This window comes from Ambystoma mexicanum, chromosome 12, assembly GCF_040938575.1.
Source record: "Ambystoma mexicanum isolate Mex_15411 chromosome 12, UKY_AmexF1_1, whole genome shotgun sequence".
Taxonomy (NCBI): domain Eukaryota; kingdom Metazoa; phylum Chordata; class Amphibia; order Caudata; family Ambystomatidae; genus Ambystoma; species Ambystoma mexicanum.
This window is the reverse complement of record NC_090936.1, coordinates 1,257,816,021-1,257,830,855: the sequence shown is the minus strand read 5'-3', so window position 1 is coordinate 1,257,830,855 and position 14,835 is coordinate 1,257,816,021. Positions and strand designations below refer to the sequence as shown.

At 47.3% G+C, this 14,835-nt stretch overlaps 1 protein-coding gene across 1 annotated transcript in view; it reads left to right on the top strand.

The window, feature by feature from the left end:
- Nucleotides 1-399: 399 nt before the first annotated feature.
- Nucleotides 400-14,835, top strand: part of LOC138514440 (zinc finger protein 271-like) — a 505,009-nt gene continuing 490,573 nt past the window's right edge. The window contains exon 1 of the mRNA XM_069629951.1: nt 400-515. The gene's annotated coding sequence lies outside the window, so the exon portion shown is untranslated. The remainder of the gene's footprint in view (nt 516-14,835) is intronic.

Sequence of the window (14,835 nt, the reverse complement as noted above, 5' to 3'; positions counted from 1 at the left end):
AAGCTGCCCTGAGGAGCAGTGTCTCAGTCTCTGGCCTTGCCTGCCCCCAAGAGCAGTGTCTCAGGCTCGAGGCTTTTGTGCTGCTGTGTGCATTCTGCTCCTAAACTGCCCCCAAGAGCAGTGTCTCAGGGTCTGGGCTTGCATGCCTCCAAGAGCAGTGTCTTTTCTCTGGGCTTGTGCTGCTGTGTACATGCTGCTCCTAAGCTGCCCTGGGGAGCGGTGTCACAGTCTCTGGGCTTGCATGCTCCAGAGCAGTGTCTTGGGCTCTGGGCTTGCAGGCCCTGGAGAGCAGTGTCTCAGGCTTTGGGCTTGTGCTGCTGTGCACATACTGCTCCTAAACTGCCCCGGGGAGCAGTGTCTCAGGCTCTGGGCTTGTGCAGTGCATCAGAAGATGGTGGCCTCAATATGTAGGTGTCTGAATCTGGAGTCTGATGACTGACCCTCACCTTGTGACCAGTTTACAGCAGCAGTGACATCACATCGGAGAGTGTGAGGCCCCAGCAGCATCTTATGAGGTGAGTGAGGGGTGTGCTGCTGTGTACTTGTTGCTCCTAAGCTGCCCTGGGGAGCAGTGTCTCAGCTCTGGGACTGCAGGCCCTAGAGAGCCCAGTCTCAGCCTCTGGGCATGCATGCCCTGGGAAGCAGTGTCTCAGGCTCTGGGCTTGTGCTGCTGTGTACTTGTTGCTCCTAAGCTGCCCTGGGGATCAGTGTCTCAGTCTCTGTTGCTATGCAGCTGTGTACATACTGTTCCTAAACTGCCCTAGGGAGCAGTGTCTCGGGTGCTGGGCTTGTGCAGTGCATCAGAAGGTGGTGGCTGTCAATATGCGGGTGTCTGAATCTGGAGTCTGATGACTGACCCTCATCTAGTAACAAGTTTCAGCCAGAAACTGATATTACAGCAGCAGTGACATCACATCGGAGAGTCGGTGGCCCCAGCAGCTTCTGGTCAGGTGAGTGAGGGGTGTGCAGGAGTGTGATGTGTCATGTGTGTGATATAGTTATCTCATTTTTTTGGATGTCTGTTTGCCATCAGCAATCACACTTTAGGCATGGCTCTGAACTCACACGCTGTTGGCAGTGCCATCCTCCTGGTACACAGCTGACTCCCCATGCCAGGCCTCCTGCTCGCTGATTCCCTTCAATGCCCCCCCACTCCCCTACTCCCCCAAGCTATGCTTGAGGGGCCCTTGGTGCTGACTAGTTTACGGTAGCAGCATTCACCTGCTGAGCTGTCTGCTGATCTGTGGCACCTGCCATGTATCGTGTTGTGGCTGTTTGGGAATGTCAGGCAGCGCTCACCATATACTGTAGATCAAAAGAGAGCCCTACATCGCCAGCACGTGACTCCTTGGTACGGTTTCATGGAATACCATGAGCAGGCCTCCCACCCACGTGATTTACATCATGTGTGTTTCCCAGATGGACAGAACATGTAAGATAGCCGTGAACATGCTTAGGACAGAGATTGACATCACAGGACACATGGGCTAACATGTAACCTCTTGTCAGGAACTAAAGCGAGAATCAGAATCACGGGCAGGAGCGCTCAGGACAGAGGTTGTTATGGCGAATTATTGCCCGGAGCTCCTGTAGATGCCGGAAAGCAGGACTAATGGGGAAAGCTTGAGCCCACAATCCCCCACAATCCACGGTAAAGGGCATACAGTCCTTTACATGGAACTCGAGAGGATACAGGAGCTTTCTGAATAATGATTAAACACGCACACAGCGCCTCTAGACCGGGCCGACGACTCCAATAACATGTGACAGGTCCGCAATTATCCACCAAGATACAATTCCAATCAAGGGCGGTCGATAGCCATGAGAGGATATTAGTTTGGCATTAGAGGGACCCAAGCTATATTGCGAGTCTGAGACCCGCATCCACATGAGCCATGAGAGGATATTAGTTTGGCATTAGAGGGACCCAAGCTATATTGCGAGTCCGAGACCCGCACCCACATGAGCCATGAGAGGATATTAGTTTGGCATTAGAGGGACCCAAGCTATATTGCGAGTCCGAGACCTGCACCCACATGAGCCATGAGAGGATATTAGTTTGGCATTACAGTGACCCAAGCTATATTGCGAGTCTGAGACCCGCACCCACATGAGCCATGAGAGGATATCAGTTTGGCATTAGAGTGACCCAAGCTATGTTGGGAGTCCTGGACCTGCACCCACATGAGCCATGAGAGGATATTAGTTTGGCATTAGAGTGACCCAAGCTATATTGCGAGTCTGAGACCTGCACCCACACGAGGCCATGAGAGGATATTAGTTTGGCATTAGAGTGACCCAAGCTATATTGCGAGTCTGAGACCTGCACCCACATGAGGCCATGAGAGGATATTAGTTTGCCATTAGAGTGACACAAGCTATATTGCGAGTCTGAGACCCGCACCCACATGAGCCATGAGAGGATATCAGTTTGGCATTAGAGGGACCCAAGCTATATTGCGAGTCCGAGACCCGCACCCACATGAGCCATGAGAGGATATTAGTTTGGCATTACAGTGACCCAAGCTATATTGCGAGTCTGAGACCCGCACCCACATGAGCCATGAGAGGATATCAGTTTGGCATTAGAGTTACCCAAGCTATATTGCAAGTCTGATACCCGCACCCACATGAGGCCATGAGAGGATATTAGTTTGGCATTAGAGTGACCCAAGCTATATTGCGAGTCTGAGACCTGGACCCACTTGAGCCATGAGAGGATATTAGTTTGGCATTAGAGGGACCCAAGCTATATTGCGAGTCTGAGACCTGCACCCACATGAGGCCATGAGAGGATATTAGTTTGGCATTAGAGGGACCCAAACTATATTGCGAGTCTGAGACCCGCATCCACATGAGCCATGAGAGGATATTAGTTTGGCATTAGAGGGACCCAAGCTATATTGCGAGTCCGAGACCCGCACCCACATGAGCCATGAGAGGATATTAGTTTGGCATTACAGTGACCCAAGCTATATTGCGAGTCTGAGACCCGCACCCACATGAGCCATGAGAGGATATCAGTTTGGCATTAGAGTGACCCAAGCTATGTTGGGAGTCCTGGACCTGCACCCACATGAGCCATGAGAGGATATTAGTTTGGCATTAGAGTGACCCAAGCTATATTGCAAGTCTGATACCCGCACCCACATGAGGCCATGAGAGGATATTAGTTTGGCATTAGAGTGACCCAAGCTATATTGCGAGTCTGAGACCTGGACCCACTTGAGCCATGAGAGGATATTAGTTTGGCATTAGAGGGACCCAAGCTATATTGCGAGTCTGAGACCTGCACCCACATGAGGCCATGAGAGGATATTAGTTTGGCATTAGAGGGACCCAAGCTATATTGCGTGTCTGAGACCCGCACCCACATGAGCGATGAGAGGATATTAGTTTAGCATTAGAGTGAGCCAAGTTATATTGCGAGTCTGAGACCCGCACCCACATGAGCCATGAGAGGATATCAGTTTGGCATTAGAGTGACCCAAGCTATGTTGGGAGTCCTGGACCTGCACCCACATGAGCCATGAGAGGATATTAGTTTGGCATTAGAGTGACCCAAGCTATATTGGGAGTCTGAGACCCGCATCCACATGAGACATGGGAGGATATTAGTTTGGCATTAGAGTGACCCAAGCTATATTGCGAGTCTGAGACCCGCACCCACATGAGCCATGGGAGGATACTAGTTTGGCATTAGAGTGACCCAAGCTATATTGTGAGTCCTGGACCTGCACCCACATGAGCCATGAGAGGATATCAGTTTGGCATTAGAGTGACCCAAGCTATGTTGGGAGTCCTGGACCTGCACCCATATGAGCCATGGGAGGATATTAGTTTGACATTAGAGTGACCCAAGCTATATTGGGAGTCTGAGACCCGCCTCCACATGAGCCATGGGAGGATATTAGTTTGGCATTAGATTGACCCAAGCTATATTGCGAGTCCTGGACCTGCACCCACATGAGCCATGGGAGGATATTAGTTTGGCATTAGATTGACCCAAGCTATATTGTGAGTCTGAGACATGCACCCACATGAGCCATGGGAGGATATTAGTTTGGCATTAGAGTGACCCAAGCTATATTGGGAGTCCTGGACCTGCACCCATATGAGCCATGGGAGGATATTAGTTTGGTATTAGATTGACGCAAGCTATATTGCGAGTCTGAGACATGCACCCACATGCGCCATGGGAGGATATTAGTTTGGCATTAGAGTGACCCAAGCTATATTGGGAGTCCTGGACCTGCACCCATATGAGCCATGGGAGGATATTAGTTTGGTATTAGATTGACCCAAGCTATATTGTGAGTCTGAGACATGCACCCACATGAGCCATGGGAGGATATTAGTTTGGCATTAGAATGACCGAAACTATATTGCGAGTCTGAGACCTGCACCCACATGAGGCCATGAGAGGATATTAGTTTGGCGTTAGAGTGACCCAAGCTATATTGCGAGTCTGAGACCGGCACCCACATGAGCCATGAGAGGATATTAGTTTGGCATTAGAGTGACCCAAGCTATATTGCGAGTCTGAGACCTGCACCCACATGAGGCCATGAGAGGATATTAGTTTGGCGTTAGAGGGACCCAAGCTATATTGTGAGTCCTGGACCTGCACGCACATGAGCCATGGAAGGATATTAGTTTGGCATTAAGTGACCCAAGCTATATTGCAAGTCTGAGGCCCGCATCCACATGAGCCATGAGAGGATATTAGTTTGGCATTAGAGTGACCCAAGCTATATTGCGAGTCTGAAACCCGCACCCACATGAGCCATGAGTGGATATTAGGCTAGCGGTTTTTTGTGTGATCGCTATTCGATTGCATGCGCTATTTACCACTCTTAAAACCTAAAAGGAAGGTCGGCAGCAAGTAATATTCTTCCCTCAAGCTTCCCACAGAGCTTGTAGCAAGTAAATAGAAACGATCGTAATTCGGGAGGATATCTTGCGCTCACACCATACACTTGATCTAAGTTTTAAATTATTACAAGTCCAACATCATTATTCATAAAGTCACTCCAAATGTTTCTTCAGTATGAATGTTTTTAATTCTTCAAGAGAAAAACACAGCCGACACGTGTTTCGACCACCGGTCGTTCTCAAGTCCCATGTACACTCCCTACATCTCTTAGATTTGAGATCTCAATGTCAAATGATCACACTTGATCTTATATTGAAAATTCAGAGATCCAATCACCATTTACTTGGCTTGATCCCAAACAATGTTCATCTAATTGCTTCAAAAGGAGTTTTGAAGCAATTAGATGAACATTGTTTGGGATCAAGCCCAGTAAATGTTGATTTCTGATTTTTGGAGCCTTGAACTTACAATTATAAGACTACAGGAATTTCCAATATTCATCTTATTTGACCCAATAGACTAATTCGTACAGGATTGGAACTCTGAATTTTCAATATAAGATCAAGTGTGATCATTTGACATTGAGATCTCAAATCTAAGAGATATAGGGAGTGTACATGGTCCTTCAGAACGACCGGTGGTCGAAACACATGTCGGCTGTGTTTTTCTATTTAAGAATTAAAAACATTCATACTGAAGAAACAATGAGAGGATATTAGTTTGGCATTAGAGGGACCCAAGCTATATTGCGAGTCTGAGACCCGCACCCACTTGAGCCATGAGAGGATATTAGTTTGGCGTTAGAGTGACCCAAGCTATATTGCGAGTCTGAGACCCGCACCCACTTGAGCCATGAGAGGATATTAGTTTGGCATTAGAGGGACCCAAGCTATATTGTGAGTCTGAGACCCGCACCCACATGAGCCATGGGAGGATATTGGTTTGACATTAGAGGCACCCAAGCTATATTGCGAGTCTGAGACCCGCATCCACATGAGCCATGAGAGGATATTAGTTTGGCATTAGAGGCACCCAAGCTATATTGCGAGTCTGAGACCCGCACCCACATGAGCCATGAGAGGATATTAGTTTGGCATTAGAGGCACCCAAGCTATATTGCGAGTCTGAGACCCGCACCCACATGAGCCATGTTAGGATATTAGTTTGGCATTAGAGTGAGCCAAGCTATATTGCGAGTCTGAGACCCGCACCCACATGAGCCATGGGAGGATATTAGTTTGGCATTTGAGTGACCCAAGCTATATTGCGAGTCTGAGACCCGCACCCACATGAGCCATGTTAGGATATTAGTTTGGCATTAGAGTGACCCAAGCTATATTGCGAGTCTGAGACCCGCACCCACATGAGCCATGGGAGGATATTAGTTTGGCATTTGAGTGACCCAAGCTATATTGCGAGTCTGAAACCCGCACCCACATGAGCCATGGAAGGATATTAGTTTGGCATTTGAGTGACCCAAGCTATATTGCGAGTCCTGGACCTGCACCCACATGAGCCATGGGAGGATATAAGTTTGGCATTAGAGTGACCCAAGCTATATTGCGAGTCCTGGACCTGCACCCACATGAGCCATGGGAGGATATTAGTTTGGCATTAGAGTGCCCAAGCTATATTGGGAGTCTGAGACCAGCACCCACATGAGCCATGGGAGGATATTAGTTTGACATTAGAGTGACCCAAACTATATTGCGAGTCTGAGACCCGCACCCGCATGAGCCATGGGAGGATATTAGTTTGGCATTAGAGTGACCCAAGCTATATTGGGAGTCTGAGACCCGCATCCACATGAGCCATGGGAGGATATTAATTTGGCATTAGAGTGACCCAAGCTATATTGCGAGTCTGAGACCCGCACCCACATGAGCCATGGGAGGATATTAGTTTCGCATTAGAGTGACCCAAGCTAAATTGCGAGTCCTGGACCCGCACCCACATGAGCCATGGGAGGATATTAGTTTGGCATTAGAGTGACCCAAGCTATATTGCGAGTCTGAGACCCGCACCCACATGAGCCATGTTAGGATATTAGTTTGGCATTAGAGTGACCCAAGGTATATTGCAAGTCTGAGACCCGCACCCACATGAGCCATGGGAGGATATTAGTTTGGCATTTGAGTGACCCAAGCTATATTGCGAGTCTGAGACCCACACCCACATGAGCCATGGAAGGATATTAGTTTGGCATTAGAGTGACCCAATCTATATTGTGAGTCCTGGACCTGCACCCACATGAGCCATGAGAGGATATTAGTTTGGCATTAAGTGACCCAAGCTATATTGCGAGTCTGAGACATGCACCCGCATGAGCCATGAGAGGATATTAGTTTGGCATTAGAGTGACCCAAGCTATATAGCGAGTCTGAGACCCGCACCCACATGAGCCATGGGAGGATATTAGTTTGGCATTAGAGTTACCAAGCTATATTGTGAGTCTAAGACCCGCACCCACATGAGCCATGGGAGGATATTAGTTTGGCGTTAGAATGACCCAAGCTATATTGCGAGTCTGGAACCTGCACCCACATGAGTCATGGGAGGATATTATTTTGGCATTAGGGTGACCCAAGCTATATTGCGAGTCTGGGACCTGCACCCACATGAGTCATGGGAGGATGTTAGTTTGGCATTAGAGTAAACCCAGCTATATTGCGAGTCAGGGACCCGCACCCACATGAGGCCATGGGAGGTTATAAGTTTGGCATTAAGTGACCTAAGCTATATTGCGAGTCTGAGACATGCACCCACATGAGCCATGAGAGGATATTAGTTTGGCATTAGAGTGACCCGAGCTATATAGCAAGTCTGAGACCTGCACCCACATGAGGCATGAGAGGATATTAGTTTGGCATTAGAGTGACCTAAGCTATATTGCGAGTCTGAGACCCACAGCCACATGAGGCCATGAGAGGATATTAGTTTGGCGTTAGAGTGACCCAAACTATATTGCGAGTCTGGGACCTGCACCCGCATGAGTCATGGGAGGATATTAATTTGGCATTAGAGTGACCCAAGCTATATTGCGAGTCTGGGACCTGCACCCGCATGAGCCATGGGAGGCTATTAGTTTGGCATTAGAGGGACCCAAGCTATATTGCGAGTCTGAGACCTGCATCCACATGAGCCATGGGAGGATATTAGTTTGGCATTAGAGTGACCCAAGCTATATTGCGAGTCTGAGACCCGCACCCACATGAGCCATGGGAGGATATTAGTTTGGCATTAGAGTGACCCAAGCTATATTGCGAGTCTGAAACCCGCACCCACATGAGCCATGAGAGGATATTAGGCTAGCGGTTTTATGTGTGATCGCTATTCGATTGCATGCGCTATTTACCACTCTTAAAACCTAAAAGGAAGGTCGGCAGCAAGTAATATTCTTCCCTCAAGCTTCCCACAGAGCTTGTAGCAAGTAAATAGAAACGATCGTAATTCGGGAGGATATCTTGCGCTCACACCATACACTTGATCTAAGTTTTAAATTATTACAAGTCCAACATCATTATTCATAAAGTCACTCCAAATGTTTCTTCAGTATGAATGTTTTTAATTCTTCAAGAGAAAAACACAGCCGACACGTGTTTCGACCACCGGTCGTTCTCAAGTCCCGTGTACACTCCCTACATCTCTTAGATTTGAGATCTCAATGTCAAATGATCACCCTTGATCTTATATTGAAAATTCAGAGATCCAATCACCATTTTCTTGGCTTGATCCCAAACAATGTTCATCTAATTGCTTCAAAAGGAGTTTTGAAGCAATTAGATGAACATTGTTTGGGATCAAGCCCAGTAAATGTTGATTTCTGATTTTTGGAGCCTTGAACTTACAATTATAAGACTACAGGAATTTCCAATATTCATCTTATTTGACCCAATAGACTAATTCGTACAGGATTGCAACTCTGAATTTTCAATATAAGATCAAGTGTGATCATTTGACATTGAGATCTCAAATCTAAGAGATATAGGGAGTGTACATGGTCCTTCAGAACGACCGGTGGTCGAAACACATGTCGGCTGTGTTTTTCTCTTTAAGAATTAAAAACATTCATACTGAAGAAACAATGAGAGGATATTAGTTTGGCATTAGAGGGACCCAAGCTATATTGTGAGTCTGAGACCCGCACCCACATGAGCCATGGGAGGATATTGGTTTGACATTAGAGGCACCCAAGCTATATTGCGAGTCTGAGACCCGCATCCACATGAGCCATGAGAGGATATTAGTTTGGCATTAGAGGCACCCAAGCTATATTGCGAGTCTGAGACCCGCACCCACATGAGCCATGAGAGGATATTAGTTTGGCATTAGAGGCACCCAAGCTATATTGCGAGTCTGAGACCCGCACCCACATGAGCCATGTTAGGATATTAGTTTGGCATTAGAGTGACCCAAGCTATATTGCGAGTCTGAGACCCGCACCCACATGAGCCATGGGAGGATATTAGTTTGGCATTTGAGTGACCCAAGCTATATTGCGAGTCTGAGACCCGCACCCACATGAGCCATGGAAGGATATTAGTTTGGCATTAGAGTGACCCAAGCTATATTGTGAGTCCTGGACCTGCACCCACATGAGCCATGAGAGGATATTAGTTTGGCATTAAGTGACCCAAGCTATAATGCGAGTCTGAGACATGCACCCACATGAGCCATGAGAGGATATTAGTTTGGCATTAGAGTGACCCAAGCTATATTGCGAGTCTGAGACCCGCACCCACATGAGCCATGTTAGGATATTAGTTTGGCATTAGAGTGACCCAAGCTATATTGCGAGTCTGAGACCCGCACCCACATGAGCCATGGGAGGATATTAGTTTGGCATTTGAGTGACCCAAGCTATATTGCGAGTCTGAAACCCGCACCCACATGAGCCATGGAAGGATATTAGTTTGGCATTTGAGTGACCCAAGCTATATTGCGAGTCCTGGACCTGCACCCACATGAGCCATGGGAGGATATAAGTTTGGCATTAGAGTGACCCAAGCTATATTGCGAGTCCTGGACCTGCACCCACATGAGCCATGGGAGGATATTAGTTTGGCATTAGAGTGCCCAAGCTATATTGGGAGTCTTAGACCCGCACCCGCATGAGCCATGGGAGGATATTAGTTTGACATTAGAGTGACCCAAACTATATTGCGAGTCTGAGACCCGCACCCGCATGAGCCATGGGAGGATATTAGTTTGGCATTAGAGTGACCCAAGCTATATTGGGAGTCTGAGACCCGCATCCACATGAGCCATCGGAGGATATTAGTTTGACATTAGAGTGACCCAAGCTATATTGCGAGTCTGAGACCCGCACCCACATGAGCCATGGGAGGATATTAGTTTCGCATTAGAGTGACCCAAGCTAAATTGCGAGTCCTGGACCTGCACCCACATGAGCCATGGGAGGATATTAGTTTGGCATTAGAGTGACCCAAGCTATATTGCGAGTCTGAGACCCGCACCCACATGAGCCATGTTAGGATATTAGTTTGGCATTAGAGTGACCCAAGGTATATTGCAAGTCTGAGACCCGCACCCACATGAGCCATGGGAGGATATTGGTTTGGCATTTGAGTGACCCAAGCTATATTGCGAGTCTGAGACCCGCACCCACATGAGCCATGGAAGGATATTAGTTTGGCATTAGAGTGACCCAAGCTATATTGTGAGTCCTGGACCTGCACCCACATGAGCCATGAGAGAATATTAGTTTGGCATTAAGTGACCCAAGCTATATTGCGAGTCTGAGACATGCACCCGCATGAGCCATGAGAGGATATTAGTTTGGCATTAGAGTGACCCAAGCTATATAGCGAGTCTGAGACCCGCACCCACATGAGCCATGGGAGGATATTAGTTTGGCATTAGAGTTACCCAAGCTATATAGCGAGTCTAAGACCCGCACCCACATGAGCCATGGGAGGATATTAGTTTGGCGTTAGAATGACCCAAGCTATATTGCGAGTCTGGGACCCGCACCCACATGAGCCATGGGAGGATATTAGTTTGGCGTTAGAATGACCCAAGCTATATTGCGAGTCATAGACCCGCACCCACATGAGCCATGGGAGGATATTAGTTTGGCGTTAGAATGACCCAAACTATATTGCAAGTCTGGGACGCGCATCCACATGAGCCATGGAAGGATATTAGTTTGGCATTAGAGTGAACCAAGCTATATTGCGAGACTGGGACCTGCATCCACACGAGGGCATGAGAGGATATCAATTTGGCATTAGAGTGAACCAAGCTATACTGCGAGTCTGGGACCCGCACCCACATGAGCCATGAGAGGATATTAGTTTGCCATTAGAGGGACCCAAGCTAGATTGCGAGTCTGAGACCTGCACCCACATGAGCCATGGAAGCATATTAGTTTGGCATTAAGTGACCCAAGCTATATTGCAAGTCTGAGGCCCGCACCCACATGAGCCATGAGAGGATATTAGTTTGGCATTAGAGGGACCCAAACTTATTGCGAATCTAAGACCCCCACCCACATGAGCCATGAGAGGATATTAGTTTGGCATTAGAGGGACCCATGCTATATTGCGAGTCCGAGACCTGCACCCACATGAGGCTATGAGAGGATATTAGTTTGGCATTAGAGTGACCCAAGCTATATTGTGAGTCTGAGACCCGCACCCACATGAGCCATGAGAGGATATTAGTTTGGCATTAGAGGGACCCATGCTATATTGCGAGTCCGAGACCTGCACCCACATGAGGCTATGAGAGGATATTAGTTTGGCATTAGAGTGACCCAAGCTATATTGTGAGTCTGAGACCCGCACCCACATGAGCCATGAGAGGATATTAGGCTAGCATTTTTTTGTGGAATCGCAATCCATTGCATGCGCTATTTACCACTCTTAAAACCTAAAAGGAAGGTCGGCAGCAATTAATATTCTTCCCTCAAGCTTCCCACAGAGCTTGTAGCAAGTAAATAGAAACAATCGTAATTCGGGAGGATATCTTGCGCTCACACCATACACTTGATCTAAGTTTTAAATTATTACAAGTCCAACACCATTATTCATAAAGTCACTCCAAATGTTTCTTCAGTATGAATGTTTTTAATTCTTCAAGAGAAAAACACAGCCGACACGTGTTTCGACCACCGGTCGTTCTCAAGTCCCATGTACACTCCCTATATCTCTTAGATTTGAGATCTCAATGTCAAATGATCACACTTGATCTTATATTGAAAATTCAGAGATCCAATCACCAGTTACTTGGCTTGATCCCAAACAATGTTCATCTAATTGCTTCAAAAGGGGTTTTGAAGCAATTAGATGAACATTGTTTTGGATCAAGCCCAGTAAATGTTGATTTCTGATTTTTGGAGCCTTGAACTTACAATTATAAGACTACAGGAATTTCCAATATTCATCCTATTTGACCCAATAGACTAATTGGTACAGAATTGGAACTCTGAATTTTCAATATAAGATCAAGTGTGATCATTTGACATTGAGATCTCAAATCTAAGAGATATAGGGAGTGTACATGGGCCTTCAGAACGACCGGTGGTCGAAACACGTGTCGGCTGTGTTTTTCTCTTTAAGAATTAAAAACATTCATACTGAATAAACAATGAGAGGATATTAGTTTGGCATTAGAGGGACCCAAGCTATATTGGAAGTCTGAGACCTGCACCCACATGAGGCCATGAGAGGATATTAGTTTGCCATTAGAGTGACACAAGCTATATGTGAGTCTGAGACCCGCACCCACATGAGCCATGAGAGGATATTAGTTTGGCATTAGAGTGACTCAATCTATATTGCGAGTCTGAGACCCACACCCACATGAGCCATGAGAGGATATTAGTTTGGCATTAGAGTAACCCAAGCTATATTGCAAGTCTGAGACCCGCATCCATATGAGCCATGGGAGGATATTAGTTTGGCATTAGAGTGACCCTAGCTATATTGCGAGTCTGAGACCTGCACCCACATTAGCCATGAGAGGATATTAGTTTGGCATTAGAGTGACCCAAGCTATATTGTGAGCCCTGGACCTGCACCCACATGAGCCATGAGAGGATATTAGTTTGGCATTAAGTGACCTAAGCTATATTGCGAGTCTTAGACCCGCACCCACATGAGCCATGAGAGGATATTAGTTTGGCATTAAGTGACCCAAGCTATATTGCGAGTCTGAGACCCGCACCCACATGATCCATGAGAGGAAATTAGTTTGGCATTAGAGTGACCCAAGCTATATTGCGAGTCTGAGACCCGCACCCTCATGAGCTATGAGAGGATATTAGTTTGGCATTAGATTGACCCAAGCTATATTGCGAGTCTGAGACATGCACCCACATGAGCCATGGGAGGATATTAGTTTGGCATTAGAGTGACCCAAGCTATATTGCGAGTCCTGGACCTGCACCCACATGAGGCCATGAAAGGATATTAGTTTGGCGTTAGAGTGACCCAAGCTATATTGCGAGTCTGGGACCCGCACCCACATGAAGCCATGAGAGGATATTAGTTTGGCATTAGAGTGACCTAAGCTATATTGCGAGTCTGAGACCCACACCCACATGAGGCCATGAGAGGATATTAGTTTGACGTTAGAGTGACCCAAGCTATATTGCGAGTCTGGAACCTGCACCCACATGAGTCATGGGAGGATATTATTTTGGCATTGGGGTGACCCAAGCTATATTGCGAGTCTGGGACCTGCACCCACATGAGTCATGGGAGGATGTTAGTTTGGCATTAGAGTAAACCCAGCTATATTGCGAGTCAGGGACCCGCACCCACATGAGGCCATGGGAGGTTATAAGTTTGGCATTAAGTGACCTAAGCTATATTGCGAGTCTGAGACATGCACCCACATGAGCCATGAGAGGATATTAGTTTGGCATTAGAGTGACCCGAGCTATATAGCACGTCTGAGACCTGCACCCACATGAGGCATGAGAGGATATTAGTTTGGCATTAGTGACCTAAGCTATATTGCGAGTCTGAGACCCACAGCCACATGAGGCCATGAGAGGATATTAGTTTGGCGTTAGAGTGACCCAAACTATATTGCGAGTCTGGGACCTGCACCCGCATGAGTCATGGGAGGATATTAATTTGGCATTAGAGTGACCCAAGCTATATTGCGAGTCTGGGACCCGCACCCGCATGAGCCATGGGAGGATATTAGTTTGGCATTAGAGGGACCCAAGCTATATTGCGAGTCTGAGACCCGCATCCACACGAGCCATGGGAGGATATTAGTTTGGCATTAGAGTGACCCAAGCTATATTGCGAGTCTGAGACCCGCACCCACATGAGCCATGGGAGGATATTAGTTTGGCATTAGAGTGACCCAAGCTATATTGCGAGTCTGAGACCCACAGCCACATGAGGCCATGAGAGGATATTAGTTTGGCGTTAGAGTGACCCAAGCTATATTGCGAGTCTGAGACCCACACCCACATGAGCCATGCTAGGATATTAGTTTGGCATTAGAGTGACCCAAGCTATATTGCGAGTCTGAGACTCGCACCCACATGAGCCATGGGAGGATATTAGTTTGGCATTTGAGTGACCCAAGCTATATTGCGAGTCTGAGACCCGCACCCACATGAGCCATGGAAGTATATTAGTTTGGCATTAGAGTGACCCAAGCTATATTGTGTGTCCTGGTGTAACGCTCACCTGGTTCCCACGGGGGCGCTGGTCTAGTCTGGATTGCTGTGGCCTCTTCTAGCGTGATGCGCAGGACCCGGAACACCGATTGGACAGGACCTCAAAATCGTGCTTGCCTGGCCCGTAGGAATATCCTTCTGCAGATGAGAAAGGGGATTAACAGTCTGCAGAATAGTGTGCTTGCTCCCCCCTTTCCCCCTTCGTTCCTCTCTAACTTCCTCCAAACCCCGGTTTAAGCTCACCTTATGGTTTGGAAGGATGAACTCTCCATCCTGCTTCTGGTGCAGGGGC